Source organism: Felis catus, chromosome B1 (genome assembly GCF_018350175.1).
Source record: "Felis catus isolate Fca126 chromosome B1, F.catus_Fca126_mat1.0, whole genome shotgun sequence".
NCBI lineage: Eukaryota > Metazoa > Chordata > Mammalia > Carnivora > Felidae > Felis > Felis catus.
This window is the reverse complement of record NC_058371.1, coordinates 87353294-87376323: the sequence shown is the minus strand read 5'-3', so window position 1 is coordinate 87376323 and position 23030 is coordinate 87353294. Positions and strand designations below refer to the sequence as shown.

Genomic DNA, 23030 nt, shown 5'->3' with positions numbered 1-23030 from the left:
AGCTGAAAACTTATGTTCACACAAAAACCTGCACATGGATGTTTATAGCAGGTTTATTCCTAATTTCCCAAGATGTGTTTCAGTAGGTGAATGGATAAACTGTGGTACTTCCAGACAATGGAATATCATTCAGTGCTAAAAAGAAATAAGCTATCAAGGCACAAAAAGACATGGAGCGGGGTGCCTGGGTGGCTCAGTCATTTAAGTGTCCGACTTAGGCTCAGGTCATGACATCGCAGTTTGTGGATTGGAGCCCCACATTGGGCTCTGCTGACAGCTTGGAGCCTGGAGCCTGCTTCAGATTCTGTGTCTCCCTCTCTCTCTGCCCCTGCCCCACTCACACTCTGTCTCTTTCTCTCTGTCAAAAATAAATAAACATTAAAAAAAAAAAGACATGAGGGGATCTTACATGCATATTGCTAAGTGAAAGAAGCCAATCTGAAAAGGGTACATACTATTTTATTCCAACTATATGACATTCTGGGAAAAGCAAAAAAACTATGGAGACAACAAAAATATCAGTGGTTACCAGGGGTGGAGAGTGGGAGATAAATAAGTGGAGGACCATGACTTTTTAAGGCAGAGAAAAATGTTGTGTTACGATAAGGGGTGCCACGTTACATTTGTCCAAACTCATAGAATGTACGAAAGCAAAAGTAAACCCTAAGGTACAGTACAGACTTTGGGTGATTATGATGGATTGATGTAGGTTCATCCTTGTGAAAGAATGTACCATTTTGATAAGTGATGTTGGTAATACGGTAATATGATGTTGGTAAGGCTGCGCAAGAGTCTGGGGAGGGAGATTATGGGAAATCTATGTACCTTACTCTCAGTTTTGTTGCAAGCCTAAGACTGCTCTAAGAAAAGTAAGATTTTAGGGGCGCCTGGGTGGCTCAGTCGGTTAAGCATCCGACTTCGGCTCAGGTCATGATCTGGCAGTTTGTGAGTTCCGAGCCCCTCATCGGGCTCTGTGCTGACAGCTCAGAGCCTGGAGCCTGCTTCAGCTTCTGTGTCTCCCTCTGTCTCTGCCCCTCCCCTGCTTGTGCTATGTCTTTCTCTCTCTCAAAAATAAATAAATATTAAAAAAAATTTTAAAGAATGCATGAATAACTAATAGAAGTCATAACTCACAAAAAGCTGGGGAATGAAGTGAGTAGGGAAGGTAGGCACCAGATCCTCAGTCTGCATCTTATTCCATAGTTTTAATTTATAAATTATGCATATATATATTAGCTGTTGAAAATTTTGTGAAAAATATGAAGAATGAAAATGAAAACACAGCATGTCTAAACTTGTGGAGTCAATGAAAATAATACCTAGAGGAAAATTTAAAGTCTAATGTACATATGTTAGAAAAGATAGAAGGCTGAAAATTAATAACTTAGGTATCTAACTTGGTACCTAAAAACAAAAGTTGAAAATATTAATTATCTAAATATCTAACTTAAAAAATTAGAAAAATAACACCAAAAGAGTAGAAGTAAGGAGATAAAAATAAGAGTAGGATCAATAAATAGTTTTGAAATCTGAAAATAAAATAGAAAAGAATCAACAAGTCCCAAAATTATAGCCTCTATTCTAGAATGATCAAAGGGAGGGAGTCAGAGACAGGGATACAGAGGCAGAGAACATCAGAAATAAAAGTAAAAATAAAAATCTCCAGTAAACATTGGGAGAAACTGCAGGTCAGAGTCTAAGGGTACTTAAGGGGCCACCTGGGATTATATATGCTCTAGAGCTGGACCTCAAACTCAGGTCTTCTGACTCAAAACCAGTGTTTCCATTATCTTCTGTCTATTTCTGAGACACATCTTCACATCATTCTTCTCGTTGTTGTAATTTTAAGACTTTATTTGAACAAAAATCTATTTCAATCAGCAGTGCCAAACTGGAAGGGGTTAGGAATTCTCCACCTAACAGGAGGTGGTGGGGGGAGGAAAGGTTTTTATAGAGAAAAGTCAGAAGCAAACCAAGGAAATTATTGATTGGCTATAGTTTAAAGCCTAGTTGGCTATTTGTGATTGGTCGTTTCTAGCGTTTTGATTTTGTAACCTTGAAGCATTTGTAGGCTTAGATTTTGGTTTGCTTACGTAGGCTGCCACAGCATTACAGTCATGAATGATTTAAGACATGAATGATTCAATCAATAATTATTGGCTTAGAGAGAGAGAAGAAAAAACTAGTCAAGTACTTAATTTTCTTCTCTCAGGCTGCCTCTCATTCTTTGTATATATTTTTTTCCACTTCTTGGCGTAGGAATGTGGAGGAGCGTGGATGTGACAGTCATACCAACTAGAATTCCAGCAGCTGCCTGGTCCTTCTCCTCAGAAATTAAGAGTCCTCAAGGCCAAACCTGGAACTTGAAAGGAAAGAAAATCCTTAATATAAACATAATATCGAATAACTTGACATCTACTAACTCATTCCTATTGCTGTTACAGCAACACATATGCCATAGACATTCACTCCAAGAATTCATGGGGCCGTGCCACTTGTGACGTTTTGCACAGACCCTTCACGCCTCTGAACCCACCATGTCATTAACAAATCATTGGTATTGGTGTGGGCTCTCTTTAAATTTTCTTCCACTCTGTCATTCTGTGTCTATGATTCCAGGAATACAAGAAATCACTGAAGGATATATTTCAGAGACTTAGATGGTAGTCACCTTTGCATGAGATTAAGTTTACCCCTGAGCAAATGGGGATGAGACTCTCAAAAACTAACAGCGATTGCTAAAGCTGAATATTTACCAGAATTCAGATACTCATATATTCTCTACTCTCCTTGGTCTACAAATTAAAATATAAAACATCAAGGGAAGTTGTATCAAAACAATGATCAGTAGATCCATATACTGCCAAGATTTCAAGTTTCACATATAAATCCCAACCTGATTCAGAGGAAAAGAGTTCCCTAGAGGTTTTAGCTGACTAATACACTTACCTATCAGACATATATTAAGACAACCATAATTATAAAGCGCTTTGCCAAAAGAAAACACACTTTACAATTTCAGAGTACTATCAAAAAGGGAACAGAACATGTTTTTAAAGTAGCTACTGGGAGGAAGGAGTGGGACTGATTGGCACTGTGATAGTGTATTACTGTAACAAAGCCCTTGTCAGTGTTATTAATACATCTATTTGGAGATCATAAAACAGAGGCCTCAATAACTTATCAGAAAATGGTAAAAATATCATTTCTGCCTAGGTTTTCTGATTTTAAATTCTGTGTGCTCCCAGTAAGTCAGGCTCTTCTCAAATCTGCTAACAAATAGAAAGTATACAAAGTAGTTTCCACAGTTTCAAAAATGCTATTCATCACTCAGAAATTAAATAAGGATATGTTCTAAAGCAGGAGACTTCAGATTCATTTCCAGTCACTAAGCCATTGATGAGCTTCTTTCCACAACTAAAACGTCTAAAAGCAGAGTGAAATACATTTATACGGTACTTTCTAAGAAAAGCTTTAGAGACTAGATGAAACAGAAGTTCCTTTCAGAGAGTGAAGTGAAATCTCCATGTCAAAATACCCCCCTTTAAGAAATGAACTTATTCTCTTTCCAAACCAGAAATGAGAGTTTTCTCATGGATGTTGGTTTATGAAAACTCTCTTTTATGTAAAACATATGCTCTGCAGCTGCTTCAGCTATACATCCTGCTATTGGATGTATATCATCACATAAAACTCAGGATCTCCACCTCCCTGGAGCCATATCCCATTTTCTCTTTTATTCTTGTATCTCAAGAGGAGAATACAGAGACATTACATGAGTTAACTTTGTCTCCAGCATGAAAATTTGGCAGGGATGATATCATTTCCAGATGCTTTCTTATTTTTCATTTGTTTAAAGACCTCATTCATCAGAGAATTGGAGAGTTTCTTAAGTTTGCCTCCATCTGGGTATTATGAGGAAGAATGTTGAGAGCAATGTCACCATCAGCATCTCCATTATGACTGTCAAGTGAAGCTTCCAATATGTAGAATGGCTCCCCTTTCTCCATCCTGTTCAGTTACGGAGTAATCTATATGTAAAGTAATGGAAGTATTAACATCCATCCAGACTAATAAGAGGGAGTTTAAACTCCACCTCATGATTCTACTGTACAGGTAGCAGTGGGTTGTTTTGTGAACATCAGCAACTGTTTTACGGGCAGGATGACTGCAGACTTCAGATTTATCAATTATTGAAAATACTTAGATGAGTACACAATGATGAAAATGTTGGACATAGACTACTCCAGAAAACAGGTGCTTTGAATACTTTTTAGCATGACTGATTTCTCCAAGTGGTATAATCTCAGTTCTGCTGAGAATTCTGTAAATGCCACTTAGGTATCTTATTGTTATATGCTGGGTTAAAATTTATTTCCAATAAATTAATAGAAAAATACGTACACTAACCTAATTAACCTCAAGTGGTATAGAAAGAACTTACCTATACAGAATTCAGATACGCCATAGTCTCACTGAACCAGAATATCTAACAAAACTGGAAATGAGCAGAAAAGACCTAACTTCAGGGAAACTGAAATAAGTGTGACAAAACCAATCCTCCTCTCGGAGCCCATTTATTCATATTTTCAAACATTTTCAAAAAGTCCAATTTTCCATTCTCTGTAGCCAAAGTTGGCCACTTGAAATGATTTAGAACCCAACTTGGAATGTCTTATCTCTTTTAAAAATATAACTTTTAAAATTTGGTGTTATGTTTTCTTGGAACTTGTAAGATTGCATAATGAGAGATTATGTTCTCTTATTCAGAAGACTTTGAAGACTTTCATTCCAAAAGCAACATACCAACCATCTGACTAGTTTTCAAGGACTAAAATATGCTGTTATGCTTTCCTTCAGCTAGAAAAGAGGTGACCCTGACTGTCCCATCTCTGGATAGAGCTATGAAAGCAAGGGCTGGGCACTTCACTCTGTGCACACCTATCACAACATCGAGTTAGGCATTTGTATTTTTTACGCCGGCACTGACGACATTGAAGAAGATTGGGGTGGACATTTTAGCCCATCTATAAACCTCTACAATTCTCCCATTACTTTCCATGGAACTACCATGATTTGGGGAAAATCATATGAAATAATCCTTTCTTCATGCCTTCATTTTAGATGCAATAGTATCCTGGTTATACCAAAGCATTTGTCTTTCAGGTGTTTGAGAAATGCACATAACTTTCATGTCATGTGATAACTATGTCTTTACTAGGAACCCAAGGACAGTGTAATACCTAATACAACATATGTAATGTCTTTGATGTAAGATACTGCACGTATGGCTCGGGACATCTGGAGGGTCAGCTGGAAGTCCCTTTCCCTTGGTTCCCTCGCTCCCACTCTCTTTCTCTCCTCCAGGGTTCAGGCTTTATCCAGCCGCTAGTCCTTTGATCTCTTCTAGTTCCTGCCAGAGGAGTACAGTGACTCTTTCTTCTTTGGAGCTTAACACTGACAAAAAATAAAAACAAGGTCATCTCCTGTTAATGCTCATGGCATTTATACACTAAAATATCCCTCCTCACCAAGGGTGAAGTTGAAAGGATTAAAGAAATGAAAGAGATAACCATGTTCCATTCACATTCATTTTCACCAAAAATTTCAAGGTATGAAAAGGACAAGGATCTTACTAAAGTCAAGCCGTTTTGCATTCTATAAAGTACAGCATGAATCTGGTAGAACTTATTTCAACAGCAGCTTTCGTTGCTTGTTATTAAAGACAGCAAGGCCTTGGCCTTGAGACTATAGCGTCAAATGGCAGTGGAGGTGATAAGCCTTTCCTGTGAGATGTGATATATTTCCAAGTGTAGAGATTTCCTCCATATTTGCAGACTGACACATATAATTGTCTCCTGAGATAGAGCATCAAGCAATGTCTTGTTGTTGTTGTTGTTGTTTAAAAGGTTTAATTTCTTTTCTCAAAAAACATACATAAAGTTATGTTTTTGAAAAGTTCGCTTTCTCAGTGAAAATCACTAACCTAACAAAATTTGGGTTAACAGTGAAAATTGACTTCTAGATAGGTCTCCATTTTAAGTATTTATTCTGATCAAATATATCAACCTTAAAAATTTATAATTACTACATAAAACTGAAATTTAATAGCCAATATCACCTTTTCAAAAAGAATTCCTAGTGTGAACCACTTGGCAATGTTTTCACAATGTCCTATGCCTACTAGAGGCTATAGGATTTTTTTTTCTTTATTTAGAACAAGTGAGATGAAATAGTTGTTATTCTTATTTTGATGTTCTTGAAGGGCAGATCAAATGAAGCTTATCCACAATAATAATGATTGATGAGCTTCATCTAATGATAATCCTTAATACCTTTGAGAACAATCCCAATAGATGCAAACAGCAACAAAGTTCCTGCTCAGTGAAGGGCACTGTGAGTACACAAAATGTGTGCAATTAGTAATGTGTGTAAAAGAAAGAGAAAAAAAAAGTATGTCAATCCCAGCACAGCATAAAGGAAAGACAGCTGACATTGTAATTTTTAATTCCTGGGAGTTTCCCCCAGCTGTGCCAGTTAAGGAAAATGGACATTGGAGAATTTCACTAATTTCTGCGAAACTTAGAATCCACATGTATAAAACGAGCACTTGCTTAATTGTTTCTTTTCTCTCTTGATTTTATGTTTTTTTTTAATTTTTTAACGTTTATTTATTTTTGAGAGACTGAGACAGAGCACGAGTGGGGGAGAGGCAGAGAGAGAGAGGGAGACACAGAATCTGAAGCAGGCTCCAGGCTCTGAGCTGTCAGTGCAGACACAGGGCTCAGACTCACAAACCAGGAGATCATGACCTGGGCGAAGTCGGACACTTAACCAACTGAGACACCCAGGTGCCTCTTGATTTTAAATTCTATAAGGTTAGAGATCTTGTCTTTCTGGTTCATTCTGGCTTTACAAGTGTCAGGCATAATGCCTGGCTTTTAGTAAATGCTGAATAAATATGTGATGACTAAAATTATTCAGGGGCACCTGAGTGGCTCAGTCAGTTTAGCATCCGACTTCAGCTCAGGTCATGATCTCACAGTTCCTGAGTTCAAGCCCCACGTCAGGCTCTGTGCTGATGGCTCAGAGCCTGGATCCTGCTTCGGATTCTGTGTCTCCCTCTCTCTCTGCCCCTCCCCCACACATGCTCTGTCTCTCAAAAATAAATAAATGTAAAAAAAATTTTTTTTAAAGAAAGACTAAAATTATTCAGCTTTCAGTAAATACTTACTGTGTATTTCCTGTGGTCCAGGTACTGTTCTAGTTGCCTAGTTGCTGGATATGAGATTGTAGGGTGCATGGTTAGAAAACAGAGAAAAATCCTTGCCTTTGTGGGGCTTACATTTCAATCAACAAAGCAAGTAAGCAAAAGAGATGCCAAAAAAATAAAAAGTTAAATTTGGAAGGCAAGTTAGGAAATGTTGGATGATAGAGACGTTTGGTGAAATTTTAGTCAGGATTGCTAGGGAAGTCCTCAGTGAGAAGGTGACTTTCAAGCAAAAACCTGAAGAAAGTGGGCTGCTACCCACATGACCATCTTGGAAGTGACAATTCCAAGCAGGAGGGGCAAAAAGTATGAAAACCCTGAGGCAGGATTTTCAAGAAAAAAGCACAGGGCCAGGGTCGTTTATGGAGCAACATGCATGGAGGGAGTGAGGATGAAATCAGAGAGGTAAAGGGGAGGCAAAAAATCACAGGACTTGAAAGTTATAGCAAGGGCTTTGGCTTTGATTGTGAGAGACAGGAAGCTGCTGGAGGGTTCTGAGCAGAGGAGTGACATGAGCTGACCCATATTTGAATAGGATCACTCTGGCTGCTGTGTTAGTAATAGACTACAGGAAGACAAGGACAGAAGTCATATAAACACCTACCTCATAGCACTTTTGTAAGGACTACTCGGAAATACATGTGGAGAGCCCAGTGCAGACGCAGCCCTAATTGTTCTTCCTCACCAAAGAAGAGCTGTTATCATTCTCACAGACAATGTTTGTGCTCTCCCTGAAGACACACACACCGGGGTTCTGCGTGGTCACTGTTAACAATCCCAAGAGACCCCACCTCCTTTTTGGCAGCCTGGGAGATGGGTTATTGAATTTAAAATGAGCCACAATAACCAATGGACTTCCAAAAGAGATGGCCCTAAAATCTAATCTAATAGAATTCTTCAGGCAAAGTGGAGTAGTCACCCTACTTACCATCCCTGCCTGGAACCAAAGGATCTCATTCACTTACTGGTGAGGCATCAAAGGGTTGTGAGGACACTGGGAATTTAGCTTTTATCAAATGTTTATATCTAAATTCCATGGTGCTAGCATCAAAGAGCAGCCATTCGCATCAACATCTACAAACAAAACACACAGAGGTGCGTTCCACTCATGCCGTGTCTAATACGTTTTCCTCAGGAAAGCCAAAAGCTACATGCAACATGACAAAATCCATGAACCTTGATTAAATTTCTCCTTAAAATCCCACCACTGAACTTTAAGGTGTTTTATTCTTTGAAGATATAACTGCTTAATTTTATTTCTGCTTAATAAAAAAAAAGAATCCAACAATTTGAGGGGAGCTGTTCAAGCGGTCCTGACCTTGCAAATAACCAACTGAGCAGGTGGTGTTTCCCTTCGCTTTCTCTCCCCTTCCTGCTCACAGATGTTAAAAGACTCTTTTTTCCTATAGCTGCCCTCACTTTAGTGCTACTTCCGGGAGAGTTTGTAGCAATTAATTCTTTTCTGGTGAATATAATTTATTGTCACATTGGCTTCCATACAATACCCAGCGCTCATCCCAACAAGTGCCCTCCTCCCTGCCCATCACCCACTTTCCCCTCTCCCCCACCCCCCACCCACCCTCAGTTTGTTCTCTGTATTTAAGAATCTCTTGTGGTTTGCCTCCCCCGCTCTCTGTTTATAACTATTTTTCCCCTTCCCTTCCCCCATGGCCTTCTGATAAGTTTCTCAAGATCCACATATGAGCGAAAACATGATATCTGTCCTCTGACTTATTTCACTCAGCATAATACCTTCCAGTTCCATCCACGTTGCTGCAAATGGCATGATTTCATTCTTTCTCATTTGTAGCAATTAATTCAGTATCAGTTTACTGAGGATCTATTTTGTATCAGGTGCTATTCTAGGTGCTAATGATGCAGCAGGGAACCAAACAAGACATTGCTCTCTGGGAACTTACCTTCAAGTGCCAACTGGAGATTAAAGAAGAGGAGACGAAGGTAAGAAAGAATAACTCACATCCAGGTCCTCCCTTTCACTACATCTCTCCATCCCCAATCACTTTCATCTGGTGGCCTTTGGTAGACACCAACAATAGCATTGCCTGGAAAAGAAAACACTTGAGGACAAATCAGGGCTTTCCTCTGAAATGTTGATGAATCATGTCTTACCTCTAGGGGATCCAAGCACACACCACATCACCTATGTGCATTTGTGTTTGAATATGAAGTACTGGGCAGAAAGGAGGAAATATTTGTTCAAAGCCAATAAGTAAAACTCAGTAATATTAGCTTTTAATTTTTTAATAAAACTTTAGAAACTTTGTAATTTTAAATGAAATTTTTGAAACTTTCGAATTTTCCCTTTAATTATATTTCTACACATTTTAGTTTGTTTCCACAGTTACTGCATTATCCAGAGCTACTATTTTTCAGACGATGTTTACTAGAATTACCCACCATAAAAGGCATTTTTTGGTTGCCTTCTCTGCATCTTTTCCCCATTCTACTTTCCTATCGCAACTTAAATTTTATTCAGTTATCCCTTCCCATTTATGATGTCAGGCAAGGTGACATCCCTGATTCCAGGGTAATTCATGGTCAGCATCAGCCAATCAAGTTAGGGCATTCCATGGAGGTGCCAATGCTTTAGGAATGGACATGTGGCCTAAATTGGCTTAATCAGACTGAATGGAAGATGTCTGTGGTTAAAGGAGAAGTTGTGTTCTCTCTCTCTCTCTCTCTCTCTCTCTCTCTCTCTCTCTTCTGCTAGATAAAAAGAGATTAGAATTAACTCCGTAGGAGACAGAACCTGGGCCCACCATTAAGAGCCCACCATTGCTCTTAAATGAAGCAAACCTGAGGCTATAGCAGGCGATCAATTTGTTTACTACCTAAGCCAATCTGAGTAGCTACTCTGCTACTTGCAGCCCAAAACATTCTATCAGGTACACACTGGAATTGTCACAGCTCTGGGCAAATTCAGCCTTTTTGTAGTTCAGATTCCAAGCAGGAAGAGGCTCTTCACATCACAGTCTTTTTAAACCACTCTTGTTTCTATGGCATGAAGAAAGAAAGCTGTGCCAGAATACAGAAGTTTGATCCGGGCAGAGAACACACACACAGAACGTTCAGACTAGACTTTAACACTACAGACCCCCTGTACTCTGGGCTTACTTTGAATCCTCAAGGATGGAATTTTAAACAATTGCATGAGTAAAGATCATATTATAGCAATAGGGTTTTGAAACAGAAGTCCTACAAACAGATTACCTGGATAGGATGAGAACAAGGTAGGGCATAGGGAGGATCTAGATAGGATTATACTGGTTCTGTTCCTTAGTGAAGAGGAGACAGATAAGAGAAACTCCCATATATCTTGTATATTCTATTATACTATAAAATATATCCAGCATGCATGTGTAGTAAATTGCATTGTTTTTCTTACAGACTATTCAGTCATTCTCAGCAGATCCTACTTTTAAACCCACAAATAAATTCCTAGTATTGCTATCTTTAGACATATTGATGGAGTAAATTCTCTCTCTAGTACATTGCTTGCAAAAATGGTTGCATCAATTTCTCCCATTTTTAAAAGCATACGCCCTTATAAAAATGATTTTGCTGCTCTTCTTCTCAAGGTGGAGCTATTTTCCCTCCCCCCTGGCTGTTAGAACCAATGGAATGTAGTAGAAGTGATGTTGTAGGACTTAGAGCCTCAACTTTAAGAATCCCTTGCAGCTTCCTCTCTTATCCTCTTGCTGCTCTGAGACTGCCAGGTAAGGAAGCCTAGCTAGCTTTCTTGGGGTTGGCCCATGATGAGAGAGAGAAGGAGATCTGTGGGAAAAGACGTAGTCATCTCTGTTGGGACCCAGACATGTTTCTGAGACCATCCAGGACTATCAGTCCCCCATCAAAACGCCACTGACAGCAGTTGCACTGGTGACAGACATCGCCTGAGACCCTGCAAGAGTACCACTCAGCTGAGCCCAGCCTGGATTGTAGATCTGTGAGCAAATGAATTGTTGACATCTCAAAGTTTGTGGTTGAAACGGATACAACCTCCCCATCTGTTAAAGTCAGGATTCTGGTGCATAATCAAGTAAAGGACACTCCTTGTAGGATTCTATCTAAAGGAAGCTTTCTTTTTCTACTTGGATATGCAACATGTTATATTACAAAAGTATCTTAGAAAGGCTAAGAGGTATTTTTTAGGAAAGAGTCATCCTGGAAGGAAAACAATCTCTGTCTCAATGGAAGGTCCAGTTCTTTCCATTCTATAACTATGACACTTTCCCTAGCCCTCACACCTGTCCCACTTGCCTGCCATATGTCACAGGAAATATGGTCCTTGATTGGAGCACAGTATTTGATATCTCCAGAGATTCTACATATTTACATTTAAAATTATTCTAAGTAGAACAAAAATTGTATACCTTATCACATTTATGGGCATAGATTTTTACTAATAGAGATTATAAATACAGTTATTTGCAATATAAGTGGAAAGCAGACTGTTTTTAAGGGCTGGTGCCAAAGTCATCATGGAACTACCTCTAACTTACTATCGGAGACTTATTTACCATAATTGACTTTCTCGTTGTTTTACCTTGTCTTTGACCCAGTACACACTAGCATGATGCTCCTGAATTTAAAAGAGAAAATGATTAATGTGGCAAGAGCAGAGACAGTCAAGCTCATGTACACCAATGGGGACCTAGGAGAAGCCTGATAAATAATAAACACTGCCACCTCTCACACTCTGACTCCCCCTTTCACTGCGCCTTTCAGGCAGCTTTTTAAATGAGAGGTCACTTATTTTAAACCAAATACACCTCTGTGCTATTCGAAACTTATTTATGCCATGGTCAGGAAAAAATATTTACATTTGAAAATGCTGAACCACAAAACTCTAGCCACAGGAAAGGTTACCTGTATAAAAAAAAGAAGAAGTTTGTATCAATATAATTTCCATAATCATTTTTTTTCCTTTCGTAAAACAATTCTTGCCTCTGCTTTGCCTTGAGAGACTAGCTCATGGGTAGTCTCAAGTTTCTCTGAGAAATTTCTCATGCTCATGCTCGAATTTCTCTGAGACAATTCCCAAATCAAAAATCTTTGGGGTTGAGTGTAAAAATCGTTTAACTACAAGGGGAAATAAAATAAATCAATTCTGGAAATATAGATGATTGAAGAACAATGATTTTGTAAAATTAAAGAACATTAATAGACTTCAAAATAATTCTGTGTAGGATGTTCAGACCTAGAAATGGAATATCCAGTTTCTAAAACTTTGGCAATCAGGAGTTAATGAATACTATAATTCACTTTTGTTTCAATGGATCATTTATATCTCCCTCCCACTATTACCTATTATCTTTTTATCCTATTGCTGTTCCTTGGATCTATGCTGATAGCTGTTAGTTTACTAGAAATCGTACTCTCTCTTTCTCATAAGCAGTAAAGTTAGTTAAGGCACAGGGAATTAGGTGCTATGGAAAATACAGCTAACATATCATTGAGTATCTTAACAGAAAAATGTAATAAATGGCATATGGAGGAAGAAAGATGGGGAATGAGGAGGTGAGAGAGCACCATCGTAAGGGTCTCATTGGTACCTAGATAATTGGGCTGGAGTTAACACTTATGTTTTGTTAGCTTCCTACTTCATTCAAAGTTACCAAGATTATTCTATTTCAGTGGTGGCTGAGTTATCATTTGCCTCCTCCCCCATCCTGATGGGAAGTTGCAAATCTGAATCTCTATTAATAAATTTATGGTAACCGTGAGAAATCCACTGGGTTTAAATCTCAAATATGCCCTGTAACACCAGGTCATTTAAACCCACTTATTTTCAGCTTCTCTGTCTATAACATGAAATCACAATACAATACAATAACATGGGTGGCAACCCTCACTCTTGACACAAAGTAAATACTTCACCTGTGCTTGAGGATGGTCATGGTACATGCTATGTCTCTTTGAGGAAATCATTTCATGTATTCTTTCTTTTATCCTTCTAGTCATTTAAGTATTTACTGAGCACCAAATATATAGCAGAATTTGAACCAGGTGTTAGAGATACATGACATACTACCAATCCCTAACTTCAAGGAACTCTCAGTTGAATAGGATGCTCCCAAGGGGTCTTCATAATTTGTTCAGACTTCTCATCTCATTTGTACCTTCATACTTGAGACTTATGGATCACTAGAACAGATTTTAAGGCAATAGTCATTTTCTCAGAATTACTCCAGCCAAAACTTAATTTTTATTCTATAGCAGCCAATATAGTGAAACACATAGAACAAAGGAATTTAATGTTCACAACAAATAATAGAATATGTATATTTACACTAACTTTCTGAATCTTCAGATATAATAAAAAGGAATCCCTCTTTTGATAGTCCTTTCTTAAGACAGTACCCAATTCCTTCCAGTTCCCCTTGGGTATGATTTTAGGCCCACCTGCATCAAAGTTAACATCACTAAGGGGATACCAATAGAGAGAAACAGAAAAGGAAGAGGCCAACATAATATTTTACTATTTTGTGATATTAGAAGATAAAAGATGAACAGTCCTTCCAATATCTTTTAGGTGACTGAGTTCAGGTAGAAAGAATTATTACTTATCTACTTATTTCTTTCTTTGCCCCTACAAAATAGATTGGCATATGGATTCCAGGAGGGCATCATGTCTGGCTCAACAATGAGTATAGGGAGAAACAAGGAATCTGAAAAGAACATAAACAAACCTCCATAAATATAGCCAACTGATTTTTGACAAAGAAGAGCAATAAAATGAAGCAAAGATAGTTTATTCAATAAAGGGTGCTGGAACAACTGGACATCCATATGCAAAAAAAAAAAAAAAGTTAATCTAGACACAGACCTTACCCCTTCACAAAAATTAACTCAACATGTTAAACTCAATGTAAAATGCAAAACTATAAAACCCCTAGAAGATAACATAGGAGAAAATCTAGATGATCTTGGGTTTGGTGATTCCTTTTTAGACATAACACCAAAGACATAATCCATAAAAGATTTATAAGCTAGACTTCATTAAAATATTTTTTAAATCTACTCAGTAAAAGACAATGTCAAGAGTATTAGAAAACAAACCATAGACTAATAGAAAATATTTATAAAACACATATCTGATAAAGGACTTACCTAACTCTTAAAACTGCACACTAAGAAAGGAAACAACCTAATTCAAAATGGGCAAAGACCTTTACAGACACTTCACCAAAGATGATATGCAGATGTCAAATAAGCATATGAAAAGATGCTCCACATCATTTGTCATCAATAAAATAAATATTAAAATAAGGAATTACCACTACATATCTATTCGAATGGCCAAAATCCAAGACACTGACAATGCCAAATGCTGATAAGGATATTGAGCAACAGGAACTCTCATTCATTGCTTGTGGGAATGCAAAATGATACAGCCATTTTAGGAAACACTTTGGTGGTTTCTTACAAAATGAAACATCCCTGTACCATGTAATCCAGTAGTTGTGATCCTTGCTACTTACCCAAAGGAGTTGAAAACTTATGTTTACACAAAAACCTGCACATGGATGTTTATAGAAAATTTATTCCTAATTGTCCAAACTAGGAAGCAACCAAGATGTCCCTCAGTCAGTGAATGGATAAACTGTGGTATATCCAGAAAATGGAGTACTATTCAGCACCAAAAAGAAATGAGCTATCAAGCCATGAAAAGACATGGTGGAATCCTAAATGCAAACTACTAGTAAGTAAGTAAAAAAAGCCTATTTGAAAAGTCTACATGCTATATGATTCTAACTATATGACACTCTGGAAAAGACAAAACTGTGGAGACAACAAAAAGATCAATGTTGCCAGGGCAGGAGGGAGAGATAAACAGGTAACAGAGGACTTTTAGGACTGTAAAAATACTCTGTATGATATTATAATAATGGATATGTCATTATACATTTGTCCAAATCCATTAAATATACATCACCAAGAATGAATCCTAAGTAAACTATGTACTTTGGGTGATTATGTGTCAATGCGGGTTCTTTCTTGCTAAAAATATACCATTCTGGTGAGTGAGGTCAATATGCATGTGTGGGGGCAGAGGGTGCATGGGAAATCTCTATATCTTCCTCTCAATTTTACTGTAATCTAAAACTGTTTAAAATCTGAAGTATTTAATAAACAAAGAACATAAATATGACAAATCTACTCATTTTGGTATGTGGTTAACAAACTCACTACATATTTTGAACTTTCTTTATTAAACATCAAGTTTTAGTATTTACCAAATATTTGGAACTAAAACTCATTAGTTTAGGATGCCTGGGTGGCTCAGTTGGTTAAGCATCTGACTTCGGCTCAGGTCATGATCTTGCGGTTTGTGGGTTCGAGCCCCACATCGGGCTCTGTACTGACAGCTTGGAGCCTGGAGCCTGCTTCAGATTCTGTGTCTCCCTCTGTCCCTGCCCCTGACTCCTCATGCTCTGTCTGTCTCTCAGCAATAAAATACGCATTAAAATTTTTTTTCTAACTCATTAGTTTTTAGTTTTAAATGAAATGACTGATAAATTACATTTAAATATGTAATACTAATGAAGAAGGCATGCAGGGGAGTACCTTACTAACCCTATTCTCTTAATTTATCGTTCTAATTAGAACATCACATCTCATCACCTTTTACACCAACCACTAATTTTTCAAATGCTGTTCATAGGGAAGTCTGAATGATACCCAGCACCAGCACATGTTGAAAAAGCTAAGATTGACTAGATAATTTTAAGTCACTGGGGAAAAGACAGTCGCCTTGTTCCAAGGCAACAAAATTAGAAAATTCATTGACACAAAACTCAATGTTCCTGAACTGAAACTCTAACACAGACTAACTAGACTCCAACAGGGAAGATATGGATTAAAGGCATTAGACTTTCTTTTTGGAACCAAAACAGTCAGTTGATTCAGTCAATGAAGGGGTGGGAAAAGCCAATTGTATCATTTATTGATCTGGAACAGAGTTAAGTCAATCAAAACAATCAATCCTGTTAGTCCACACACTAAGTGAGGGGAAAAGCAGAGTTAATTACCAGGGACTCTATATTAAAAACAAAACAAACTTTTGTTCTATTATGGATAGCTGACGTATGCAAGTATTTTTCATGATTTATTCTAAAATATGCATTAGTTTGGGGCGCCTGGGTGGCGCAAGTCGGTTAAGCGTCTGACTTCGGCTCAGGTCATGATCTCACTGCCCGTGAGCTCGAGCCCCGCGTCGGGCTCTGTGCTGACCACTCGGAGCCTGGAGCCTGTTTCAGATTCTGTGTCTCCCTCTCTCTCTGCCCCTCCCCTGTTCATGCTCTGTCTCTCTCTGTCTCAAAAATAAATAAACGTTGAAAAAAAAATTTTTTTTTAATAAAATATGCATTAGTTCACTTAGAATAAAGAGATGCCATTAAAACTACTAGTGAGCAACTCTTACTTTCATCTAAATGAACCATATGGGGTTTATCCCCTCTCTTTTATACATAAACACAAGCACAAATACACACATACTAGTCAAATATGTCAGCCTGAGGAAAAATTAATTGCTCAAATCGATTTTGCAAATTGAACAAATTCTTATCCGATGTTTCCACTAGTAACCCTTAACCTCCTTTTAAGGCTCACAGTCCACTTTCAGAATCTGATGACACTCTTCTTAGAAAAAATATGACATATACACACACTCTCAAATGCACAAAATTGCATGTCAATTTCAGGGATTTCACAGATTCTGATTCATTTACTCTGGGTTAAGAACCCCTGTGTCATGTACCTGGAACTGAGCTAGACACTGAAGTCCTGAACAAGCAAGACAGGTCCCCATGTTTGAAGACATGAAACAAAATTATATGATCAGGGGAAATAAAGCTTGATTACCCTGGAACAGAATGCGAAGTCAGAAGACAAATGGTGGGCAGGAGTCAGGGCACATATAAAGGACATGAAGGCCACACGTGTCATGCTAAGGAATTTAGACAAGATTCTCTAGCCTAGTGTTTCTTGGTGTGATCCAATAACATTTACAGACAATCGCCGGGGTGATTTGTCAAAATCTTTAGGGAGGGGCCCAGGAAGATGCATTTATTCAATGTATGCTGATGCATATTAACTTTACAACCATTGCTTTGGGCTGAGGGAGGAGACATGGTTAGTGAGAAGGTAATGTCAGCACAAAAGGTTCTAAGGAGGGCTGGAGATGATGACAAGATTTTCATTTTAGATAGAACAACCTGCAGGCTGCAGAGGATAGGTTTAATGATGCCAGATATAAGGGTGGAGACTAGGCTCAAGGTTACCATTGTAGTCAGCCTGGGAAGAGATGCTGTAACATAAAGCAGGAGTTGTGAAGAATACAGAGACATGGACGAGTCTCAGGCAGTAAAAATTATCAGGCTATATCATGGAGAAGTAGAGAGAGGGAATCAATGACCACTCAATGTTTTTGGCTTGGGGCACTAACTAGATGGCATAATTGCCACTAGGATAGGACACTTGTATGAAGAGAAGATTTACGATGAAAAAATAGAGCTAGGATTTGGATTTTGAGATGCTTAGAGAAAATCTAAGTGAAGAAACACACAGATCTGGACTTTAGTGGGGGCATCGATGCATACATAACTTCAGATACTTTTCTCAGTAAGTCTTTTCTCCTGGAATGATTCCCTCTGAGGAAGACACCTCCTCTCTGGGCAGCAGACGGCAGGCATTCCAGGAACCCAGTGGGGGAGATGGTGGGGTATCTCATCAGTCGCTTAATCCTCCTGGGTTCAGGCCAGATCTTACTCCATGTTCTACGTTGCCTGGGTCCCGAAGTCCAAAGCCACTTTGGCTCAGCTCTCCTGTGGCTACTCCAAGCCTTCCTGGGACTCAGCTTTCTTTTTGTCACCATTCTCTATGCCAGTATTGTCTTCCTCATCTTTGGCAACTCAGTTTCTACTGCCCTGCCACCTGTCGATCCCCAAAATAGTATGGTTTGGGTTCCAGGTATCTCCTAGTTTCATAGAGAAAAGTGTGTCTTTCTGTTCCTTCCTCCTTGTTATTTGGGAAGTGGTTTCTGAAAGGAAGGATGGAGGGGGGCAGAAAAATCTTTGTGATTCTAAATTTAATTGCAATTGTCTTTAAAATAATATGGACTGGGGCACCTGGGTGGCTCAGTCGGTTGGGCGTCCAACTTCGGCTCAGGTAATGATCTCGCGGTCCGTGAGTTTGAGCCCCACATCAGGCTCTGGGCTGACAGCTCAGAGCCTGGAGCCTGTTTCGGATTCTGTGTCTCCCTCTCTCTCTGACCCTCCCCTGCTCATGCTCTGTCTCTATCTGTCTCAAAAATAAATAAATGTTAAAAAAAAATTAAAAAATAAATAAAAAATAAAATAACATGGACATTTATTTCATTAGTATTCCATTAGTAATATAACATATATATTTACTTCATTGACTCAATAGTCCTATTTCTAAGAATCTATCCCAAAGAAATTCTCATTTTAAGGACATAATAATGCATGTACACTGATGCATGGTTTTCCCATCAAGGGGAAGAAAGAAGCAATCATAACAATCACCAAAAAGGGAGTGGTTAAGTAAATTATGGAACATTCATACAATGTAATATTATATACCAGGTTAAAAAAAAAAAGAGGTAAACCTAAACATTAAAACTAAGGAAACCATATTTTGTGAAAATGTTCCTGCCTGCAACTTATCACCTAAAGAATAATTATTAATGTCTCAACTAATAAAAAACTCAGAGGGAAAGAAGTGACACCTTATGCCCAGTAGTACCAGTTAAACAAGTAAAACAAGAAAAAGTGTTAAGCATTAGTGACAGTTGAATAAGACCAAAAAGCTATAAAATATGATCATATTGGAAAAAAGCAAAAATAATGTTTTCAGAATTGGGCTATGAAGACAGAATTAAATCAAGAGAAAGTCTAAATTAATACTGCACCTGCAGATATTGCCCTATCAGATAGCAAAACATACTAAAATACTCTACTAATTAATATAGTATAGTATCATGCAGAAATACAAAACAAGCCAATAGAATAGAATATGGTTTGGAAGCATGCTCACATACAATGAGGATCCTAGTTATAAAATTTATAACGAAGTTGATATTTCAAATTAGTGGGGAACATGAGCTATTCAATAATTGACATAGGAGAAAGTCATCTATTTGTCAGGGAACAAGTTAAGTTCCACAACGAGAGCTGCAATATTGCACATGGCTTTTACAGATTGCAGATGGATTAAAGAATTAAATTTGTATGTGCATGTGTTAGAGGAAAATACAGGGGAATATTTATATAATTTCAGAATGTAAAAGGCTTCCCTAAGTAAACCATAAAACAAAAAAAAGAAAAATCATTTTTCCTTAGAGAAAAACTGACAATTTAGAGCTCGTTATAATTAAAAGCCTTTTCATTTTGTTGGTTGTTTCCTTTGCTATACAAAAGCTTTTTAGTTTGATATAGTCCCATGTGTCTATTTTCACTTTGTTGCCTGTCCTTTGGTTCATGTCCAAGAAATCATTGCCAAGACCAATATCAAGAAACTTTTCTCTGACCTTTTCCTTTAGAAGTTTTACAGTTTCAGATCTTACATTTAAGTCTCTAATCCTTTTTGAGTTAATTTTTGTGTATGGTGTCAGAGAAGGGTCCTATTTCATTCTTTTGCATGTGTATATCCAATTTTCTCACCACAATTTATTGAAGGGACTATCAATAGTATCACTTCATCATTGTGTATTCTTGGCATCTTTATCAAACATCAAATATACATGTGTGGGTTTTGGAGGGGTGCATCTATTCTGTTCCAGGGGTCTATACATCTTTTTATGCTAGTACCATATTGTTTCGATTACTGTACTTTTGTAATATACTTTGAAATCAGAAAGTATGATGCCTCTGGCTTTGTTCTTCTTACTAAAAATAGCTTTGGCTATATAGAATCTTTTATGGTTCCATATGAATTCTAGGATTGTTTTTTTCTGTTTCTATAAAAAATGCATTGAGATTTTGATAGGCATTGCATGAATATGTAGATCACTTTGGGTAATATGAACATTTGAATAATATTAATTCTTCCAATCCATGAACATGGAATATCTTTCCATGATGATCTGCTTTAATCTCTTTAGCCAGTTTATAGTTTTTAATGGGCAAGACTTTCACCTCTTTGGTTAAGTTTATTCCAAAGTAATTTAATGTTTATACCATGGTAAATGGGATTGTTGTCTTAATATCCTTTTTTGGATAGTTCACTATAAGTATATAGAAATGCAAGTAAAAAGCTTCTGCACAACAAAGGAAGCAATCAACAAAATGAAAAGGCAACTATGCAATGTGAAATATACCTGTAAGCCATGTTAGTATTCCAAAATATATAAGGAACTCTTAAGAATCAATTTGGTAAAATTGGTAAAAAACCAAATAACCTAATTTAAAAATGGGCAAAAGACCTGAATAGACATTTTTCCAAAGAAGACGTACAAATGGTCAACAGGTACATAAAAAAACTAACATATCACTGATCAGCAGGGAAATGCAGATCAAAACCACCATAAGATATCACCTCACATTTGTTAGAATGGATGTATTTTTTAAAAGTGTTCACAAAGTTTGGGAAAAAGGGAACCCTACTGCACTGTTGGTGGGGATGCAAATTTGTTCAGGCACTATGGAAAACAGTATGAAGTTTCCTCAAAAAAATTAAAAATAGAACTACCATATGATCCAGCAGTCCCACGTTTGGTTATATAGATATATATCCAAAGGAATTGAAATCAAGGTCCTGAAGAGGTATCTGCTTCCACGTTCATTGAAGCGTTGTTCACAACAGCCAAGGTATGGAGGAATCTAAATGTCCAATTCATGAATAGTGGTATACCCATACAATGGAACATTATTCAGCCTTAAGAAAAAAGAAGAAAGTGCTGCGATTTGCAACAAAAGAGATGAACCTAAAGGACACTATGCTAATGTGAAATAAGCCAGATACAGAAGGATAAATACTACATGATACCATGATATGATGAATAGAAAATAGTCAAACTCACTGAAGCAGAGAGTGGAATGGTAGCTGCCAGGGGCTGAGAGCAAAGGGAAACGGGAAGTTACTAATCGAAGGGTACAAAATTTCAGTTATGCAAGATGAATAAATCCTAGAGATCAACTGTACAGTGTTCCTATAGTCAACAGCACCACATTATATACTTAAAAATTTGCCAAGAGAATAACTCTTATATTGTGTGCTTATCACTAATAATAGTAATAATAAGGAAGACAGGCAAAAACTTTTGGAGGTGATAGATATGTTTATGGCATGGACTGTGGTGATGGTTTCACAGGTATATACATATCTCCCAACTCATCAAGTTGTATACATTAAATAGATACAGCTTTTTGTATATCAATCATATCTCATCAAAAGTGAGATTCAAAGGTATTTAAAACTTTTTTTAAATATCTTTACAACAAAAGTCTCCAAAAACAAAGTTGGATATAAACGGCGGATGGGGAGAAAACATCCAGAACATATTTTATAAAAGCTTAATGTCTACCATATATAAAAATTATTTGTCCATCAGTTAAGAAAAGTCAAACAACCCAATAGAAATTAAGCAAAGCAAATAAAGACACAATTCCCAGAAGAACCAAAACTGGCCAATAAACTTATGAAAAGACACCACCTCACTGGTGATCAGGGAACTATGAAGTTTTAAAATAGAATATTTATTTATTAAGGCCAGAACACTTAACATGAGATCTTCCCTCTTTACAAATTTTTAAGTACACAATACAACATCATTAACAGACACAATGTTGTACAGCAGATCTAGAACTTAGTCATCTTGTGTAGCTGAAATATTATACCCACTGAAAAGCAATGCTCCATTTCTTAATTCCTCATCTCGTATTGGCAACAGTTACAAAGACATCTTAAATGGGGGTGAGGAAGGCAAGTCCTTTTACACCTCTGGGAAGAGTATAAATTAATGAAATCTTTTAGGAAGGCAATTTCAGGGATGAAATTCAAGGCATTTAACATCTAATGTGGCACAGGCCTTGACTCATCAAACCACATGCCAGGTATAACCAATTGACAATGTCCTGGAAACAGCCTTCCCAATACATACCAGCTGAATATCAACCCCACGAGGATTTACCTAGCCTTAAAGTATACATGCCCTTTGATGTAACATTTCCATTTCTAGGAATCTATTCCAAAGAAATTCTCCTTTCAATTCACAAAGATGTATGTACACTGATGTTTATTTCATCATTCTTTCAAACAGCTTTAAAAAAAATAGAAGCAATCTTAATGATCACCAAAAATGGAGTGGTTAAATAAATTATGGCACATTCATGCCATTAAGAAGAATGAAATGAACCTAAATGGACCAATATAGAAAAATATAGCAATATATTTAAGGGGGGGGGAGTCACAAGTCACAAAATAATTTATATATTTAATCCCCTGTATTTTAAAAATATGTATGTATTTGTAGGCATAAGTATGCATATAGCATGGTGTGTATGAATACATTCTAAGGCACAGAGAAGAAGATGCAAGGATGTGTAACACTAAATATAGGACAGAATATAGAAGAAAGGCAGAACATTTTCTTGTATACTCAGCATTGTTTGAATCATCTACAATGAGAATACATATTTTTAAAGATATAAAAACGTATATAGAAAGCCCTCAAAATATTAGACACAGTCTTCAAAATTACAGCATGACTGAAATG

The 23030-nt window shown here is 37.3% G+C and overlaps 3 long non-coding RNA genes across 3 annotated transcripts in view; 1 reads left to right on the top strand and 2 right to left on the bottom strand.

The window, feature by feature from the left end:
• LOC123384936 overlaps positions 1–23030 on the top strand; it is a 34957-nt gene that overhangs the window by 5528 nt on the left and 6399 nt on the right. Inside the window, exon 2 of the long non-coding RNA XR_006596747.1 lies at positions 9125–9229. This is a non-coding gene — a long non-coding RNA (uncharacterized LOC123384936). The remainder of the gene's footprint in view (positions 1–9124; positions 9230–23030) is intronic.
• On the bottom strand, positions 1518–6691 carry LOC111560150. Its single transcript, XR_002741778.2, has 3 exons — positions 5244–6691; positions 4445–4498; positions 1518–2362 (listed from the first exon to the last, which is right to left on the bottom strand). It is a non-coding gene; the product is annotated as an uncharacterized LOC111560150 (long non-coding RNA).
• Positions 7147–23030, bottom strand: part of LOC111560149 — a 46893-nt gene continuing 31009 nt past the window's right edge. The window contains exons 2-3 of the long non-coding RNA XR_002741777.2: positions 9190–9333; positions 7147–8344 (exon numbers count right to left, since the gene is read on the bottom strand). This is a non-coding gene — a long non-coding RNA (uncharacterized LOC111560149). The remainder of the gene's footprint in view (positions 8345–9189; positions 9334–23030) is intronic.